Raw genomic sequence first — 20,033 nt, 5'->3', positions numbered from 1 at the left:
AAAAAAAAATTGAAGAGGATGGAAGGCTACCTAATTCATTCTATGAAGCCAACGTCACCCTTATACCAAAACCAGCAAAGATACTACAAGAAAAGAAAACTACAGACCAATCTCTCTAATGAATATAGATGCAAAAATCCTCAACAAAATTCTTGCAAATCAAATCCAGCAGCACAGTAAAAGAATTATGCACCATGACCAAGTTGGATTTATCCCAGCTATTCAAGGATGGTTCAACATAAGAAAATCAATTAATGCAGTACACCACATCAACAAATGAAAGCAGAAAAACCACATGATCATCTCAATTGATGCAGAAAAGGCATTTGACAAAATTCAACATCCTTTCTTTGGTGAAAACACTTAAAAGGATAGGAATAGAAGGGAATTTCCTCAACATGATAAAGGGAATATATGAAAAACCCACAGCTAACATCATCCTCAATGGGGAAAGACTGAAAGCTTTCCCTCTAAGATCAGTAACAAGACGAGGATGTCCACTGTCACCATTGTTATTCAACATTGTGTGGAAGTTCTAGCCAGAGCAGAAAACTAGGCAAGAAAAAGAAGTACAAGTCATCAAAATTGTAAAGGAAGAAGTAAAACTCTCATTGTTTGCAGATGATATGATACTATGTGTCAAAAACCCCGAAAAATCCACAGCAAAACTACTAGAGCTGATAAATGAGTACAGCAAAGTGGCAGGGTACAAAATCAATGCCCCCAAATCAGTTGTGTTTCTATACATTAATAATGAGCAATCTGAGGGGGAAATCAAGAAAAAATTCCATTTACAATTGCAGCCAAAAGAATAAAATATATAGGAATAAATTTAACTAAAGATACAAAAGACCTAGACAAAGAAAACTGCAAGAAATTTCTAAAAGAAATCACAGAAGACCTAAATAAATGGAAGGGCATACCGTGTTCATGGATTGGAAGACTAAATATAGTTCAGATGTCAATTCTACCTAAATTGATTTATAGATTCAATGCAATACCAAAAAATTACTTCTCAAAAATAGAAAAACCAATCACCAAATTTATCTGGAAGGGCAGGATGCTCCGAATAGCTAAAAATATCCTGAGGAAGAAAAATGAAGTTGGAGATCTCACTCTATCTTTACATTTAAGGCATATTATGAAGCTACAATGGTCAAAACAGCATGGTTCTAGCATAAAGATAGATATACTCACCAATGGAATTTTAATAGGTATTCAGATATAGACCCTCTCATCTATGGACAATTGATCTTTGATAAGGCAGTCAAGCCAACTTACATGGAACAGAACAATCTCTTCAATAAATAGGACTTGGGGAACTGGATATCCACATGCAAAAGAATGAAAGAGGAACCATATCTCACGCCCTATACAAATACTAATGCAAAATGAATCAAAGACTTTAACATTAGATCTAAGATCATAAAATTTTTAGACAAAAATATAGGGAAATATCTTATAAATCTTTTATAATAGGAGGTGGTTTCCTAGATTTTTTTAACATTCTTTATGTAATTTTATTTTAAAAAAATTACAAGAAAGAAACAAAAACATTCTTAACATGTGCTCATTCCAATCTACATATATAATCAGTAATTCACAATATCATCACATAGTTGCATATTCATCATCATGATCATTTCTTAGGACATTTGCATCTATTCAGAAAAAAGAAATAAAAAGACAACAGAAAAATAAAATGAAAACAGAAAAAAAAGAAAATTATACATACCATACCCCTTACCCCTCCCTTTCATTGATCACTAGCATTTCAAACTAAATTTATTTTAACATTTGTTCCCCCTATTATTTATTTTTATTCCATATGTTCTACTCATCTGTTGACAAGGTAGATAAAAGGAGCATCAGACACAAGGTTTTCATAATCACACAGTCACATTGTGAAAGCTGTATCATTATACAATCATCATCATCAAGAAACATGGCGACTGGAAAACAGCTCTACATTTTCAGGCAGTTCCCTTCAGCCTCTCCATTACATCTTGGATAACAAGGTGATATCTTCTTAATATGTAAGAATAACCTCCAGGATAACCTCTCGACTCTGTTTGGAATCTCTAAGCCATTGACACTTTTTGTCTCATTTCACTCTTCCCCTTTTAGTCGAGAAGGTTTTCTCAATCCCTTGATGCTGGATCTCAGCTCATTCTAGGATTTCTGTCTCACATTGCCAGGAAGGTCCACACCCCTAGGAGTCATGTCCCACGTAGACAGGGGGAGGGTGGTGAGTTTGCTTGTTGTGTTGGCTAGAGAGAGAGGCCACAGATGAGCAACAAAACAGGTTCTCTTGGGGGTGACTCTTAGGCATAAATTTTAAGTAGACTTGACCTATCCTCTGTGGGGTTAAATTTCATATGAACAAACCCCAAGACTAGGGGCTCAGCCTATAGCTTTGGTTTTCCACATTGCTTGTGAGAATATCAAGAATTCAACTTGGGGAGGTTGAATTTTTCCCTGTTCTCACCATTCCCTGAAGGGGATTTTGCAAATACTTTTCCACTCCCTGATCAAATCACTATGGGATTCATCAGGGCATCACTCTGGACAAACCAACAAAATCTCATGTCCTACCCAAGGATCCATGTTGTTCAACCAACTATCTACATAAGTTATTTTAGGAGATGCACTAGTCAAAATATAAATTTTGTACCAAATAAAAATTTTTGTTTTAGTCTCACACAAAAGTTGAAATTTTAAAATATTAATTATCATCTATTTTCAGCACCCTAGAGTAATGACATTCCTTTGTTCTTCTTCATGCAAAAACATTTTTTAAATTTGTACATTTTGTCGCTATCATTATACACTCTAGGCATTCCTAGATTATACCATCTCAATCTTTATCATCTATCTTTCTTTGTGATTTCATTTATGCCCCCAGCCCTCCTCCCTCTATCATTCTCACGTTTAGCTTCATTCAGTGTTTTAATGTAACTGTATTACCACTAGGCAATATTGTGCTGTCCATTTCTGAGTTTTTATATTCAGTCCTGTTGCACAATCTGTATCCCTTCAGCTCCAATTATCCAATATCTTACCCTATTTCTATCTCCTGATGGTCTCTGTTACCAATGAAATATTCCAAGTTTATTCACTAATGTCAGTTCATATCAGTGAGACCATGCTGTATTTGTCCTTTGTTTTTGGCTAATCTCACTCAGTGTAATGTCCTTAAGGTCCATCCATGTTGTTAAATACTTTATAACTTTATTGTGTCTTACAGCTGCATAATATTCCATCTTATGTATATGCCACAGTTTGTTTAGCCACCCATCTGTTGATGGACATTTTGGCTGTTTCCTTCTCTTGGTAATTGTAAATAATGTTGCCATAAACAATGGTGTGCAAATGTCCGTTTGCGTCCTTGCCCTCAGGTACTTTGAGTAGAGACAGCATATAGATGGGTCCTGTTTTTTAATCCATTCTGCCAGTCTATGTCTTTTGATTGGGGAGTTTAATCCATTAACATTTAGTGTTATTACTGCATGGGTAGTACTTTCTTCTACCAGTTTGCCTTTTGGATTTTATTTGTCCTTCTAATTTTCCTTCTTTTCACTTTTGCTCATAGTCTTCCTTTCTACACTCCTCTCCACACCTCTCTCTTCTGTCTTTTCATATCTGCCTCTAGTGCTCCCTTTAGTATTTCTTGCAGAGCCAGTCTCTTGGTCACAAACTCTCTCAGTGATTTTTTGTCTGAAAATGTTTTAATTTCTCCCTCATTTTTGAAGGGCAATTTTGCTGGATATAGAATTCTTGGTTGGCAGTTTTTCTCTTTTAGTATATCATCACACCATCTTCTGGCCTCTATTGTTTCTGCTGAGAAACCTATACATAGTCTAATTTGGTTCCCTTGTATGTGATGGATTGCTTTTCTCTTGTGGTTTTCAAAATTCTCTCTTTCTCTTTGACCTCTGACATTCTGATTAGTAAGTGTCTTGGAGTATGTCTATTTGGATCTATTCTCTTTGGGATATGCTGCACTTCTTGGATCTGTAATTTTAAGTCTTTCATAAGAGTTGGGGTATTTTCAGTGATAATTTCCTCCATTAGTTTTTCTCCTCCTTTTCCTTCTGGGACACCCACAACACGTATATGCATGTGCTTCATATTGTCTTTCAGTTCCCTGAGTCCCTGCTCATATTTTTCCATTTTTTTCCCTGTATTTTCTTTTTCTTGTTGGATTTCAGATGCTCCGTCCTCCAGTTCACTAATCCTATGTTCTGCCTCTCAAAATCTACCATTGTAGGTTTCCATTGTTTTTTTCATCTCTTCTACTGTGTCTTTCATTCCCGTAAGTTCTGTGATTTGTTTTTTCAGACTTTCGATTTCTTCTTTTTGTTCATTCCTTCCCTTCTTTATATCCTCCCTCAATTCATTGATTTGGTTTTTGACAAGGTTTTCCATGTCTGTTTGTATATTCTGAATTAATTGTTTCAGTTCCTGTATCTCATTTGAATTGCTGGTTTGTTCCTTTGACTGGGCCATGTCTTCAATTTTCCTAGTGTGATTTGTTATTTTTTGCTGGCATCTAGGCCTTTAATTACCTTAATTAGTTTATTCTGGAGATTGTTTCACTTCTTTTATCTAGGGTTTTCTTGCTGGATGAATTTGTTGTCTATCTTTTCTTTGACATTCAGTTCAGCTTTATCTGGACCCCTAGCTTGGGTTTTGTTTAACAGAGGAGAATTTTTCAGTTCTTGTTATCTTGTTTCTTGCCCTGCCTGTGTGGTGCCTTTTTTCCCCCACTGTTAGGAGGGTCTATTTAGGTATTATAGACCCCAGCCGGATTTTCCCAGACCAAACTGGCCTCCTATTGGGAGGAAAGAGTCACCTGTGTCGGTTTTCCCTGAGGGTGAGACCCAGCAGGTTGAAAGACTTTCCTGTGAAGTCTCTGGACTCTGTTTTTCTTATCCTGCCCAGTATGTGGCGCTTGTCTGACTGCAGGTCCCACCAGCATAAGATGATGCAGTACCTTTTACTTTGGCAGACTCTCCCTGCTGGGGCTGTGGCGGACACAGAGGAGAGGTTATAGGCTGGTTTTAATGGCTTCAAATTACCAAGCCCTGGGGTCTGAATTCCTTAAGGAAGGGATTCCACCTGAGTTGGGCTTCATCTCTCCCCTGGGGAAGGCACAGGTTGCAGACAAACCCTCAAAAGAGCTTGTTTCTGCCTATGCCTGGGGCAGTTGCAGCCTGAGAAGTCCTGCCGCTGTATCCAAAGGTAGTCAAGCCATTGTAAGAATGCAGCCACAAAAACCTTTGTTTCTTTTTCTTTTTTTTTCTTTTTCCATCAGCCCTGCCTCCTTGGCGCTGGGGCAAAAATGAGCGACCTCCACTTTGACCAGGTTCACCTGAGCTGGAGGCCTATTTTTAGTAGTCAAAATTTGTGAATTAATTCCACAATTAGTGTTTGGTTGGGCTTAGCCCCTACTGCTGGTAAAGTCCCTTTCCTTTCCCCTCTGGGAAGCAGCCTATGGGGGAGGGGTGCTGGCCACAGCAGCTTGAGGAACTCACGGTTCTGGGGGGGCTCACAGCTGGTCCAGCTGGTCCATACTGGGGTATGCTGTGTGTCTGGTCACTGATGTGGCCCCAGGAGCTTTTCTGTACTGTTTTTGGTTATTTAGTAGTTGTTCTGGAGGACGAACTAAAACGCACACATTGCTAAGCTGCCATCTTGATCCGGAAGTTCAATTTCCTAGATCTTACACCCAAAACATGAGCATTGAAGAAAGGAATAGATAAATGAGAACTCCTCAAAATTAAACTCTTTTGTGCATCAAAGAACTTTGTCAAGAAAATAAAAAGACAGCCTCCACAATGGGAGACAATATTTAGAAATGATATATCAGAGGTCTATATCCAGATCATATAAAGAGATTGTTCAACTCAACAACAAAAAGACAAACAACCCAATTACAAAATGGGCAAAAGAAATGAGCAGACACTTCTCAGAAGAGGGAATACAAATGGCTAAAAGGCACATGAAAAGATGCTCAACTTCACTGGCTATTAGAGAAATGCAAATCAAAACCACAATGAGATATCATCTCACACCCACCAGAATTGGTCATTATCAATAAAACAGAAAATGACAAGTGCGGGAGAGGATGTGGAGAAAGAGGCAACTTATCCACTGTTGGGAATGTCAAATGGTACAACTGTTTTGGAAGGCAGTTTGGCGGGTCCTCGGGAAGCAAAGTATGGAATTGCCATATGACCTGGCAATACCATTGCTAGATATCTACTCAGAGGACAAGAGGGCAAGGACATAAACGGACATTTGCACACCAATGTTTATAGCAGCATTATTTACAATTGCCAAGAAAGGGAAACAGCCCAAATGTCCATCAACAGACAAGTGGCTAAACAAGCTGTGGTATATACATACAATGGAATATCATGCAGCTGTAAGACAGAATAAAGTCATGAAGTATGTAACCACATGGATGGACCTTAAGGACATTATGCTGAGTGAGATTAGCCAGAAACAAAAGGACACATGCTGTATGGTCTCACTGATATGAACTGACAATAGTGAATGAATTTGGAAAATGTCAGTTGATAATAGAGACCATCAGGAGATGGAAATAGGGTAGATATTGGGTAATTGGAGCTGAAGGGACACAGATTGTGCAACAGGACTGATTGTAAAAACTCAGAAATCGATAGCACAATACTATCTAACCATAATACAATAATGTTAGAACACTGAATGAAGCTGAATGTGAGAATGATAGAGGGAGGAGGCCTGGGGCACAAATGAAATCGGAAGGAAAGATAGATGATAAAGACCGAGATGGTATAATCTAGGAATGCCTAGAGGGTACAGTGATAGTGACAAAATGTACAAATTAAAGTGTTTTTGATCAGGAAGAACGAAGGAATGTCAGCATTGCAGGGTGTTGAAAGTAGATGGTAATTCATATTTTAAAACTTTAACTTATGTGTGAGACAAGCAAAAAATGTTTGTTTGGTACAAAATTTATATTTTGACTTGTGCACTTCCTAATATAACTTATGTGGACAGCTTAATTGAACACCATAAGTACATGGAACCTTGAGTAGGGTGTGAGATTTTGTAAGTTTGTCCAGAGTGATGCCTTGATAAATCCCAGAGCGATTTGAAGAGTGAATAAATATTTGCAGCCCCTCCACTGCCCTCCCCAAGCTGCCATCTTCCAGGGGCAGACAGTCTTATGATCAGGCGGATCCTCTTGGGGAGGCCGGGCCAAGGAAGGGATTCCAGGGAACCCGTGGTCGTCGGTGCTGGAGAGGTGAGCAAGACGTGCCTACTCAGGAGCTGTGCCAGGGACGCCTTCCCGGGGGCATGTGTGCCCACCGTCTCTGACCACCACGCAGTTGGCATCACTGTGGGGGCAGGCAGGGCCTTCTGGACTCTATAACCCTGACGGACAGGAAGACTGTGACGGTCTGAGACCGCCATCTCATCCCATGACTGATGTCTTCCTTCCATGCTTCTCCATGGCCAATCCAGCCTCTTTTCAAAATGTGAAAGAGGAGTGGGCACCAGATCTTCAGGAATACACACCAGATGTGCCCTTTTTATTAACAGGAACTCAGACTGATCCCCGAGATGACCCCAAAACTTTAGCAAGACTGAATGACATGAGAGAAAAACCTGTTTGTATTGAACAAGGACAGAAACTAGCAGAAGAGATAGGAGCATGCGGCTATGTGGAACACTCAGCTTTAACCCAGAGGGATTGAAGACTGGTTCTGATGAGGCTACCATAGCCATTGTAACTCCAAGAAACACACAGTGAAAAAGAGACGAAGCTCAAGATGCATAAACTCTTGTTGGATTACGAGAGAAAAATCTTCAGTAGCCAAGGAAACTGTTTCTCTCAGAAAACATATGAATGCTATAGTTATTCTCAGACCTCTTCCAGATAATAAAGCAGTTTAAAACTTGGGGGGGAGGGGATGCAAAAAACTGCCTTCAGAATTCCATACAGTTAAAAATGTCTCTTAAAGGTCCAAGAAGCAGCAAACAGCATCCGAAGCCACAATCTATTATAAATACTTTATTTCAACTCGAAGGTACAATCTCTCAGGGGTTTCATAGTTTAGACAGCTTACAATCTCATCATGTTGTAACTACATTAACTGCTGTAAATGGAACGCTTGGCTTTGCCCGTACACATTTCTGCACAGTCTTTATGGAGTCTGAACAAAGAAATATCTTCTCCCTTCCCTCCAACTAATTGTTCTTGCATAGAAGTCACTTTCTATTCCAGTATATACAGAGTGGTGAAACAACAAGCCCAGCCACACAGCTGAAGTTTGCTCCAAGCATGCAGGAGATGGGTCTTATCTGAGGAGAGAATATATGAGATAAAAAAAAAGAGCAAATGTTTTATTAGTACTTGAGCACAAGTTGAGTGTAACCTAAATATTTCTATATTAAAGCTTAATGTGCTTTCTTAAAGAATGCCAAAAGTGCAACAAGGTCATAACTGCATTTACCATGAACACTAAAAATGTACATTTTTAGTTAATGTGCATTAAACTGTAACAATGTTTCTGGTAAATGTAGATTTAGTTTGATGCTCCCCAACTTGCATGAGATACATGCTAAAATTAAAAATTAAAATTGTAGGTCAGACATTGTCATAAAAAAAAAAAAGCATTTGCAAAGTCCCCTTGGGGGAATGGTGAGAAAGGGGGAAAATTCAACTTCCCCATTTGGAGAATTCCTGATATTCTCACAAGCAGTGGGGTCAACCAAAGCAATAAGCTGAGCCCTCAATGTTGGGGTGTGTTCATATGAAAATTATCCCCACAAAAGATAGTCTAAGCCTACTCAAAATTAGGCCCAAGAGACACCCACAGAAAAACTCTTTTGTTGTTCAGATGTGGCCTCTCTCTCCAGCCAACATGACAAGCAAACTCACCGCCCTCCCCCTGTCTACATGGGACATGATTCCCAGGGGTGTGGACCCTCCTGGCAACATGGAACAGAAATCCTAGAATGAGCTGGGACTCAGCATCAAGTGATTGAGAAAACCTTCTTGACCAAAAGGGGGAAGAGAGAAATGAGACAAAATAAAGTGTCAATGGCCAAGACATTCTAAACAGAGTTGAGAGGTTATCCTGGAGGTTATTGTTATGCATTAAGTAGATATTACCTTTCTAGTAAGGTGTAATGAAGAGGCTGGAGGGAAGTGCCAGAAACTGTAGAGCTGTGTTCCAGTAGTCATGTTCCTTGAAGATGAATGTATGATGATACAGCTTTTGCAATATGACTATGTAATTGTGAAAACCTATGTCTGATGCTCCTTTTATCTAAGATATTGACAGATGAGTAAAAAATATGGATTAAAAATAAATAAATAATAGGGGGAACAAATGTTAAAATAAATTGAGTAGATTGAAATACTAGTGAACAATGAAAGGGAGTGGTTAAGGGGTATAGAAAAAAATATGGGGAACAAAGGTTAAAATCTATTGAGTAGATGGAAATACTAGTGGCCAATGAGAGGGAGGGGTAAGAGGTATGGGATGTGTGAGTTTTTTCTTTTTTCTTTCTATTCCTTTTTCTGGAGTGATGCAAATGTTCTAAAAAATGGTCATGGTGATGAATACACTACTATGTGATGATATTGTGAGCCATTGACAGTACACCATACACGGAATGTTCATATGTTAAGAATGTTCATGTTTGTATGTTGTTGTGGTTTGATAATACAAAACAAATTTTTTTAAAAAAGGGTAAATGTGACTGCTATAAGAGCTCTCAATCTAAGCTGTAATTTTTTAATAGGCATTTTTAAATAAAGTTTACCAGAAATAAAAACATTTGACTGTTATCTTATATTGGGGTCATCAATCGCAAACCATAGCAAAGGTTTCACCTTAATCACTTACCAGAATTATGTTAACAGTAAAGCACAATTTATATTATTTGTCTTGCTTCTCTTTTAAAGTCCCTTTGTCCTGCAGATGCAGTTCTGACTCATAGCTGACCACATGGACTTTTAGAAAAGCATTAACGTGAACTAGTGTGACTGACAAGTACATTTGATTGTTTCCATGATATGGAATCTTTTTTCTAAGAATAACTAAAACCATAACTAATGACATCATACCATTGTCCACCATCATTACAGTTATATCAGGACATAATGTGGACAATGAAAGCATTGTCAATCTTTAGAAATTTTTATATAATCTGTAAATATGTGAATAACATTTCACCCATACAAATGTAGCTAACAGAAGGACAGAAAATCCTATTTAGTAACTGTAATTCTTCCCAAACACCTCCTGTGTCATATGTTAAACTATTTTGGCACCTCACTTTCACAAGGTGAAAGAACAAATTCTTTGCAACAATTTTCCTTTAAAAGTGAGAAGACTTGTCTTCTGAAATAAAGGACGATAAGGTCAATACAAAAATCAACAAGGATATTACTCTATTATAAATCTTTGTTTTGTAGGCACCTAAGAGCACTTACATGATAAGAAACTTTTTTTAATAACTTTTCATAAAAATAGACCAACAATCCATGTTATTTTAACAGAGAGGAAATTAAACTTTACTTTTGTATGAATACACAGTTTGACACAAATTTTTTTTTTAAAAACAGGGTTATCAAATATTTGGTCAGCATTGACTATGACAGATGGAATTTACTTTTATAAACTTTCTACAACTTTCTATATTCATTCAGGTCTTGTCTTACATATTAAAACTAGCCATTTTAGGGGTGCAATGGTAATTCAGTGGTAGAATTCTTGCCTGCTATGCAGGAGACCCAGCTTCAATTCCCAGTCCATGGCACTTCCCTAAAAACAAACAAACAAGCAAGACAAACAAAAAATAAATTCAACAAATGGTGTTGCAATAATGGGATACTCACATGGAAAAACAGTGAAATGTCACCCCACCATACAACATACGAGAAATAAAAAAAAGACCTAGCCATTTTATTTTAGAATAAACCATATATGCCTTTAGACAAGCTTATTAAATTTTAGTCACCATTGACTAAACCTTCTACAATTTTTCATATTCTTTCAGGGTTTGTAGCCAGCAATAAATAAAATTCACTTTAATGAGAAAATAGGATCATCTTTGAATGGAAAATAATTTTAAAATACTATCCATGCTACCTATAGTCTTTTTTAAAATCCAGACTACATACAACTAGAAATACATTTGAAAACAAATGTATAAAGCTCTTTAAACATGCATACTGTCTTCAAATAACAGTATTCATGAAGGGGAGAAGAGACAGAGATACTACAAAATAATGGAAGAAGAAAAATTAATGCTTGGTTTAGAAAACAGCCAGGCATTTATGTATTTTATACTCACAGCATAAAAATCACTACTTTACAGTCTGCCTAAAATCACTCAGTTCAATCTACAACTACCTTCGAAGGTCAAAAGAGCCCAAGTTTGAAATGTTATCAGCTTTCCAACAATTAAGGGATATGTAGCCAGAAAAAAATAACTTTTTCAACATTATTCTAAACTTCTAAATAATACCAGGAATATGTTAAATCATAAAGTTAAGTTATGGTTTCTTTAAAAACTAGTTCACTTCTTTAATTGCTACTTTGTTATTCAGTGGTGACATAAATGTCATCTCTTCTATGAGGTTTTCCCTAGGCCATTCTTTATTTATCTGCTTTTCTAAAAAAAGTTTTCTCCAACATTTTCACTCCTTTATTAAGATAATTGGCACGTACTTTAAATATTACTATCTTATGCTCTGCCCTGATATAAGAATATTCCAAGTATAATATAAACTCTTTGAAGCTAAGAATTACGTCTTCCTCATTGATGACAGCACTTACAAACCTGATTATACAATGTACTTATCAAAAATATGCTGATTGACATTAACAAAGTCACTACAAATCCAAATTCTTGCTCATACTGGAGTAAGAAATAGCAAAGAAATTAAGAACCATCTAATTCTGGAATTCTTTGAATCCAGATAATTTAAGTTACAATGCTCACATTTATATTTTTTACCAAACCCAACTGACTCCTTAAATAGGATATTTGAAGCATCAGCATATCTTCATTTTATTATATTTTATATTAGGTACCTTGCTCAGTTTATGCAACTGTCTAGTTAGGCTACTTTTTAGGACGAATCTTGAGAATGTACTTGTAATACTACTTTATTTTGTCAGCTTCTAAAAATTTAGGAAGAACATACTTAAATAGAATAAAATTGTGTTTGATGCACAAAATCATTATAAAACAAGAATCAGATGGACTATGTCACTGCAATTTTTACAGCTGTATTTGTATTTGCTTTTTTATTCCTTCTATTGTAGGTTAGAAAAAATCTCTTTATTTTCATACTATCCTAAAATTATGAACAACCTTAAAAGTACACCAACTATCAAGCTCTGGAAAATACTTGCAATGTTTAATTTGTCCCAAGCTTAAATCCAGGAAAACATTTCTATAGCTTTCAAAGACCTTTCATGTTACTAAAATTAGATCTTATTTGATTGCTCGTATCCCAAGGCTATTTATATTTTACTAATGATTTGTTTACAATGGTTACTATTGCACAGATAGTCTTAGGGGGGAAAAAATGTCAACAAACATGGCCTATTCCAAAGCATTTCTTCTCTGCCCACCATTTCCAATCTCTAGACCCAGGTGAAGGAATCCTAAACGTCACGCCCCATCTTTCTCTCCCCAGTCCTTCCATTCAAGTGGCTGCGGCGTTGAGGCCCCAGCGCAGGGACAGGTGGGACAAAGAGAATGAGAGCTGGTCTGCCTCAAAATCTCAAAAGTGGGATTTGAGAGTTCCTATGTACCTTCTTTTAATTGTTTCCTATTATTAGATTTATTTCACTTAAAGCTGAGACCTGGACAATTAGAAAAAGTCCCGTCCTCTTCTCCAAGGCAGCCCTCTGGTAGCCCACCACTGCCTTAGGGAAACTCCAGAGTGGTTTCTCTCTAATGTCCAAGTTTGTTTACAGTAATTACAAAAAATTAAGGCTTTGCTGATCAGATAGCACTAAGGTACATCAGAAGACTGGGTAAAGGATGATCTCATCCATGTTTTAAAACTTCAACTTCTGTGTGAGACAAAAGGGAGAGATGTTATTTGGTGCAAAATTTATATTTTGGTAGGACATTACCTAATTTAATTTGTATGGTCAGTATAGTTGAACACCATTAGTACATGGAATCTTGAATAGGGCGAGAGATTCTGTTGGTTTTTCCAGATTAGTGTGATTCCCTGATACATCCCCGAGTGATTTGGACAGTGAATAAAGAAGTATTTGCAAAGTCCCCAAGGATGGGGAGAAAGGGGGAAATATTCAACTTCCCCATTTGGAGAATTTCAAATGAGAGAATATTCTCTCAAGCAGTGAGGAAAATCACACCAATAGGCCAAGCCCCCAATCATGGGTTTGCTCCTATGAAACTTATTCCTGCTAAGGAGAGGTTAAGTGTACTTAAAATTAGGCCTAAAAGTAACCCCCAGAGAATCTCTTCTGTTGCTCAGATGTGGCCTCTCTCTCTGAGCCAAGTAGGCAAGTGAACTCACTGCCCTCCCCCTCTCTACATGGGACACGACTCCCAGGAGTGTAAACCTCCCTGGCAATGATGGACAGAAATCCTGGGATGAGCTGGGACCCAGCATCAAGGCATTGAGAAAAACTTCTTGACCAAAACGGGGAAGAGAAAAAATGAGAGAAGATAAAGTTTCAGTGGCTGAGAGATTTCAAAAAGAGTGGAGAGGTTATCCTGGAGGTTATTCTTATGCATTATATAGATATCCCATTTCAGTTTATGGTATATTGGAGAGGCTGGAGGGAAGTGCCCGAAACTGTAGAGCTGGTTCCTGTAGTCATGTTTCTTAAAGATGATTGTATGAAGATATAACATTTACAATGTGACTGTGTGACCATAAAAACCTTGTGTCTGATGTTTCCTTTATCAAGGGTATGGACAGGAGAATAAGAAATCTATATTTCTAAACGAAAAACAAATAATAAGGGGAACAAAGGTTTAAATATATTGGGTAGATGAAAATACTAATGGTTAATAAGAAGGATGTGTAAGGGATATAGTATGTGTGAGTTTTTTCTTTTTATTTCTTTTTCTGGAGTGGTGCAAATGTTCTAAAAAATGATCATGGTGATGTATATACAACTATGTGATGATATTGTGAGCCATTGATTGTATGCCATGTATGGAATGTTTGTTTGTTAAACATTTTTGTGTTTGTATGTTGTTTTGTCATTAAAAATATTTAAAATAAATAAATAAAAATTAAGGCTTTGAACCTTGCTGCTTAGAGGGTTTTTCCCCTTTTTCTCTAGAACTTCAAGTGTACTAATTATTATGTTTATATAAAAGCAATTATTTTTCTTTAAGCAATTCATAAGAGAGTTCTTTAGGAATTTTCTGTTACATTGCTATTACCATAGAGAGGTATAAAGATATACATTGAAAAGCAGACAGATACAAATAGAAAGTTAGTCACACCAGAAACATACACAAAATGCTTTTGAGAGGGACAAATAAAGGATTGAATATACATCATCTCATCCCATTTCTACTCTTTCGCAGAATAATTTTAACTGTAATACAGTATTCTTTCCATAGAGCTATTCTCAGGCCATTTCTCTACTGACTCTAAATCATATTGAGGCCAGATTGTGTTACAGAAATAAGTCTTTTTCTGATAGACTCACACACAAAAAAACTTTCTAATTTTTCAATACAGCCCGAAAGTTCCCATTTTAAAGAGTTTCCATAATCAGTAAGGATTAGGAATGCTTGAGCAATACAAATGCAGTTAGACACCAATTAACAAATTTAAAGACACTTACACTTACTATATATTTAAGGAACCTAACAGATGAGTGGCTAAACAAGCTGTGGTATACACATACAATGGGATATTATGCAGCTGTAAGACAGAATAAAGTTATGAAGCATGTAACATGTGGATGGACCTTGAGGACATCATGCTCAGCGAAATTAACCAGAAACAAAAAGACAAATACTGCATGGTCTCACTAATATGAATCAACATTAATGCGTGAACTTTGAGAATTGAAGTTAAGAACACAGGTCATCAGGAGATTGAAAAAGGGTAGAGATTGGCAATTGGTGCTGAAGGAATGCAGATCGTGTAACAGAACTGACTGAAAAATTCAGAAATGGATCACAATGCTACCTGATTGTAGAACAATAATGTAAGTGCTGAAGGAAGCTGAACGTGAGGATGATAGAGGGAGAAGGGCTGGGGCCACGTATGAAACCAGAATGAAAGATAGAGGATAAAGGTTGAGATGCTATAACTGAGGACTGCCTAGAGTGTACAATGATGACTAAATGTACAAATAAGAAAACGTGTTGCATGAGAAAGAACAAGTGAACGTCAATATTGCAGGGTGTGGGAAATGGAGGGTGTACAGGGGGACAGAACTACAATCAATGCACCCTAGGGTCTTTAGTCAATACTAACATTGTAATAAATTTCCACTGAATGTAATAAAGGGATTATGCAAAAACTAAATGTTAACAGACAGGGGACATGGGGGAGCGGTGTGGATTTTTTGTGGAAGAAAAGGAAATGTCTTCATATAGATTATGGTGGCGAAGGCATGGCTATACACCTAGGCTGGATTGTATGACGTGCGGATGAAACTGTTTAAAAATGGACAGAGAGAAACAAGTGCTAGAGGAAATGTGGAGAAAGAGATGTACTATTCACTGTCAGCAGCGAAATGAGAGGTGCAGCCCCTTGGAGGGCAGTGTGGTGGCTCCACTGGAGGCTAGGTGGGGCTGCCATAGGATCCTGAAACCCCATTGCTCAGTACGTACCTGGAGGAACTGAGAGTGGGGACAGGAAAGGACATTTGCATACCAGTGTTTATGGCAGAAATACTTGCAATTCACAATGGATAAAGGTGGCCTAAGGGTACGATGACTGAGGAATGGAAGGGGGAGCTGTGGTGTGTACACACGATGGACTACTGAGCAGCTGCAAGAAGGAATGAAGCTGTGAGGCATGTAACTGGTGAATGAACCTTAAAGACTGTATGTTGAATGAAATGTTGGGCACAAAAAGACAAATATTTTCATGCCTCACTCATATGGACTAACTATAATATAAAAACTCAGTAAACTGAAGTTGAGAGCATGGGTTATCAGGTGGGGACCCACTGTAAAGGGTCTTAGATTATAAGCTCCTACAGCAGTCACATCTGTTCAGGAGGTGCAATGATTATTTCTAAATTCTGAGATGCTGAGCTGTTTGTATATAACCTGATTGTTCCCAGAAGCTTTGGGTACTTATGTGACACCTGAGACTCAGACTTAGAGCTCTGAAGCTATAAAAGTCAGCAGCACCCCATACAGGAACTGTTTAGAAAGTTGAAAAAGTGATCAGACATCGAGTACAGATTTGAATGAAGTTGATCTGGATAGGACTAAGGTAAATCAGAACACAGAATAAAGGATGATATTGTCCATATTTTAAAACTTCAACGTCTGTGTGAAACCAAAGGAAGAGATGTTTACTTGGTGTTAAGTTTGTATTTTAGGTAGTGCATTGCCTAATTTAACTTGTATGGTCAGTTTAGTTCAACATCATTATACATGGAATCTTGAATAGGGCATGAGATTTTGTTGTTTTGTCCAAGTTAGTGTGATGCCCTGATATATCCCAGAGTGATCTGAACAGTGAACAAAGAAATATTTGTAAAGTACCCTTGGGGGATTGGGGAGAAAGGGGGAGATATTCCACTTCCCTTTTTGGAGAACTTCTGATATTCTTGCAAGCACTGGCGACATCTAAATCAATAGGCTGAGCCCTTGAACATGGGGTTTGTCCATATGAAACTTATTCCTGCAAAGGAGAGGCTAAGCCTACTTAAAATTAGGCCTATTAGTCACACTCTTTTGTTGCTCAGATGTGGCCTCTCTCTCTAAACCAACCTGGCAGGTGAACTCACTGCCCTCCCTGCTATGTGGGACATGACTCCTAGGGGTGTAAATCTTCCTGGCAACATGGGACAGGACTCCCAAGATGAACTGGGATGCGGCATGAAGGGATTGAAAAAACCTTCTGGACCAAAAAGGGGAAGAGAGAAATGAGACAAAATCAAGTGTCAGTGGCAGGAAGGTTTTCAAAGAGTCAAGAGGTTATCCTGGAGGTTATTCTTATGCATTATATAGATATCCATTTTTAGTTTACAATGTATTGGAGTGGCTGTAAGGAAGTACCTGAAACTGTAGAGTTGAGTTCCAGTAGCCTTGCTTCTTGAAGACAATTGAATAAAGATATAAGTTTTACCATGTTACTGCACGATTGTGAAAACTTTCACAATGTCTGATGCTCCTTTTATCCAAGGTATGGATAGATGAGTAAGAAATATGGATACAAATAAATAAATGATGGGGTAAAATAAATTGGGTAGATGGAAATACTAGTGGTCAATGAGAGGGAGGGGTAAGGGGTATGATATGTATGAGTTTTTTATTTTTTCTTTTTCTAGAGTGATACAAATGTTCTAAAAAAATGATCATGGTGATGAATATATAACTATGTGATATTGTGAGCCACTGATTGTACACCATGTATGGATTGATGTGTGTGAAGATTTCTCATTAAAAATGTTTTTTTAAAAAAGAAACATACCAATTAATAACTAGACCAAACATTCCAAATTAACAATTAAACAGGCATTAAACACTTACTATACCTAAGAAACACACTAGTCAACAGCTAAACAGGCATACTTAATTTCATTAAATACCAATTAATTGTTGGATTATTTATTTTCCAGGAGTACACGCAACAGACCAACCCAGGTCAGGGCTGAGCCCCGTAGACAGTGGTACCCGGAGAGCAGAAGGTGTGGAGGCCAGAGCAGGGAGTGATTCTGGGAGCAGGACTGGACCTCAGAGCCGGGCCCGGGGAGACGCAACCACTGAATTAGCTCCGAAACCCACTTTCCCTTTGGTGGGCTGCTTACCAGTGAGATGTCTGGACTTGGAACTGGAAACGGTTCTCTCCGAAGGTGTCAGGAGGGTCTGGAGTACCAGCAGAACAGAGAAAAACCCAGCTGCCAGGCCTCTACACTGAATGCAGCCCAGCGGCTGCAGACGTCTGCCACTGCGTTCACCTGTCCCAGGGGGCTCCAGGGCCTTGGGCATTTGGCCTCCTTGCTGTCAGGACCTTTCACCCCATCTGGGTCACCAAATCGGTACTGGACAAGGGCGACAGATTCTCTGCCCAAAGCATTCAAATGACCACTTCCTGAGACTCTGGGGTTTCAAGGAGAGACAGGATTTACTGCTGGGTGTGAAGCTGGAGATCAGATGGCCTATGGGCCTAAAAATCTGTCTTCCTGACTCTAGGGAGCTCAAGGTTTTTAGGGATTCCGCAAGGGGAAATGAAGTCAATATAATTTCAATAGCAAGTGTAAACAGAGAGAGAGAGAGAGAGGGGCTTATGATAGGTAGAAACAATTTACTAACGTGAGGGAGTAAAAGTGCTGTTAGTTAGGAGCTAATTCAAGTTTCTCCATTAGCATTAGGGGGTTGCCCTTGTGATTATACATTTCTAAAGTAAAAAACAATAAAGGATAAAGGGAGTACCAGCTTTCCACAATGAGCCTTATTATCAGAGCTCAGGGCAGCTGGCTCACAGCTCAGAGACCTCGGGACTTTCCCTGTCTGCTCTAATATATGAGAAGGTAGAAAACGAAGATGTGTGTGCGTCAGTTGTGACCATCCCTCACACCCTAGCTTACTGGTGCGTTTACTGTAAAGCACACGCTGTGTGAGGGAGGGGCCTAACCCTGGACGCCCGCACAGCCCACGATCTCGCCTGCTGTCTCCTGGTTATGAGGACGGCCTCTCATGTGTGCTGTGATAAAGGGTAAATTCTGAGGTCGCTTTGCTTATAAAGCAAGGGCCACCGGCCAGTAGGAGGTAACTTTGCCTGGAGGGGGCCATGTCACTGTGCATTCCTTTCTAAGATAAGGAGGGCCCTCCCACCCTCCCGCCCTGCCCCAGGTTTTCTCAGGGAAGCCTCCCCTTGGGTGGGTTGCAAAGAACTTTCTGGAGTCTGGCCCGAGGTGGCCTTGCATCTTCGTGGACCAGGGGAAATCCCAGAGCGTCCAGTCTAAGGCACCTCCTCCAGGCTGCAGCTTACCTGCGCGTCCTGTGTGCACGTGTGTGTGGGTGTGGTGGGACCCTAATCGCTCCATACATGAGGAAAGTGGAAATACAGAAGAGAAAAGGTCTTTATTACTTTAACTGCCTCCTACTTCTGTTTGCAATACAGAGAGAGAGGAGAAGGGAAAGAGAGAGCACAAAGGATCGGAGATTGATTGGCTGGTTATTGAAAAGCCACTAAAAGTTCCGGGGTCTTCTCCCTCGACCCCCAGGCACAGTTTCCAGGAGGGGTGCTCTGATGGGAAAGCTGCTCTGAAAGGGCAGCCTGGGTCTCAGGCGCAGCTGTACAGAGCCTGTGACGTGGCTGTTTCCATGGAGACGAGTCTCTTTCATAGGAAAGCACGGTGAGCAGGATACACAAAACCCTAGCAACCATTGAAGGCTTTATTTTTTTCTTTTAATTGAATATGAGGATTTTCTGCACTTGAATTCAAAAGGCCCCTCCCTGTGAAAGCAGCTTTGTGGTAGGCAGGAAAGGGCGGGCCAGTTTGCTCACGGGCTGAGAATTTGGAAATAAGAGCTGAAGGTCAGGGGCAGGAAGGAAGGTTGCTGCTGGCTAATTCAGGATACTGCCTGGATTGTTTGCTATCTGAGAGCCGGCAGCTTCCAGACTGCTAATAAATCGATAAAATTATACCACTAGAGACAAGACAAAACATAGTCCTGTGACCGCTGAGCTCAGCCATGGTGCTGCCACTGCCTTAGCTTCACCACCTTCTTTTTCCCCTGGAAAACCCAAGGCATTTTCAGAGGGTACAAATCCAAAAACCGTGCAGCGCAGTGTGCCTGCTTCCTTGGGGAGC

General features: G+C 39.0%; 1 long non-coding RNA gene and 1 pseudogene across 1 annotated transcript; one reads left to right on the top strand and one right to left on the bottom strand.

Moving 5' to 3' along the window:
- The first annotated feature begins 7,219 nt into the window (after nt 1-7,219).
- Nucleotides 7,220-9,998, top strand: LOC143665791 (rho-related GTP-binding protein RhoQ pseudogene; annotated as a pseudogene).
- A 781-nt stretch (nt 9,999-10,779) lies between these two features.
- On the bottom strand, nt 10,780-19,517 carry LOC143665398 (uncharacterized). Its single transcript, XR_013166934.1, has 3 exons — nt 19,208-19,517; nt 18,024-18,315; nt 10,780-10,832 (listed from the first exon to the last, which is right to left on the bottom strand). It is a non-coding gene; the product is annotated as an uncharacterized LOC143665398 (long non-coding RNA).
- Between the last annotated feature and the right edge of the window lie 516 nt (nt 19,518-20,033).

Source organism: Tamandua tetradactyla, chromosome 21 (assembly GCF_023851605.1).
Source record: "Tamandua tetradactyla isolate mTamTet1 chromosome 21, mTamTet1.pri, whole genome shotgun sequence".
Lineage (NCBI taxonomy): Eukaryota > Metazoa > Chordata > Mammalia > Pilosa > Myrmecophagidae > Tamandua > Tamandua tetradactyla.
Note: the sequence above shows the minus strand (reverse complement) of the source record. Positions and strands in the feature narration are given on the sequence as shown.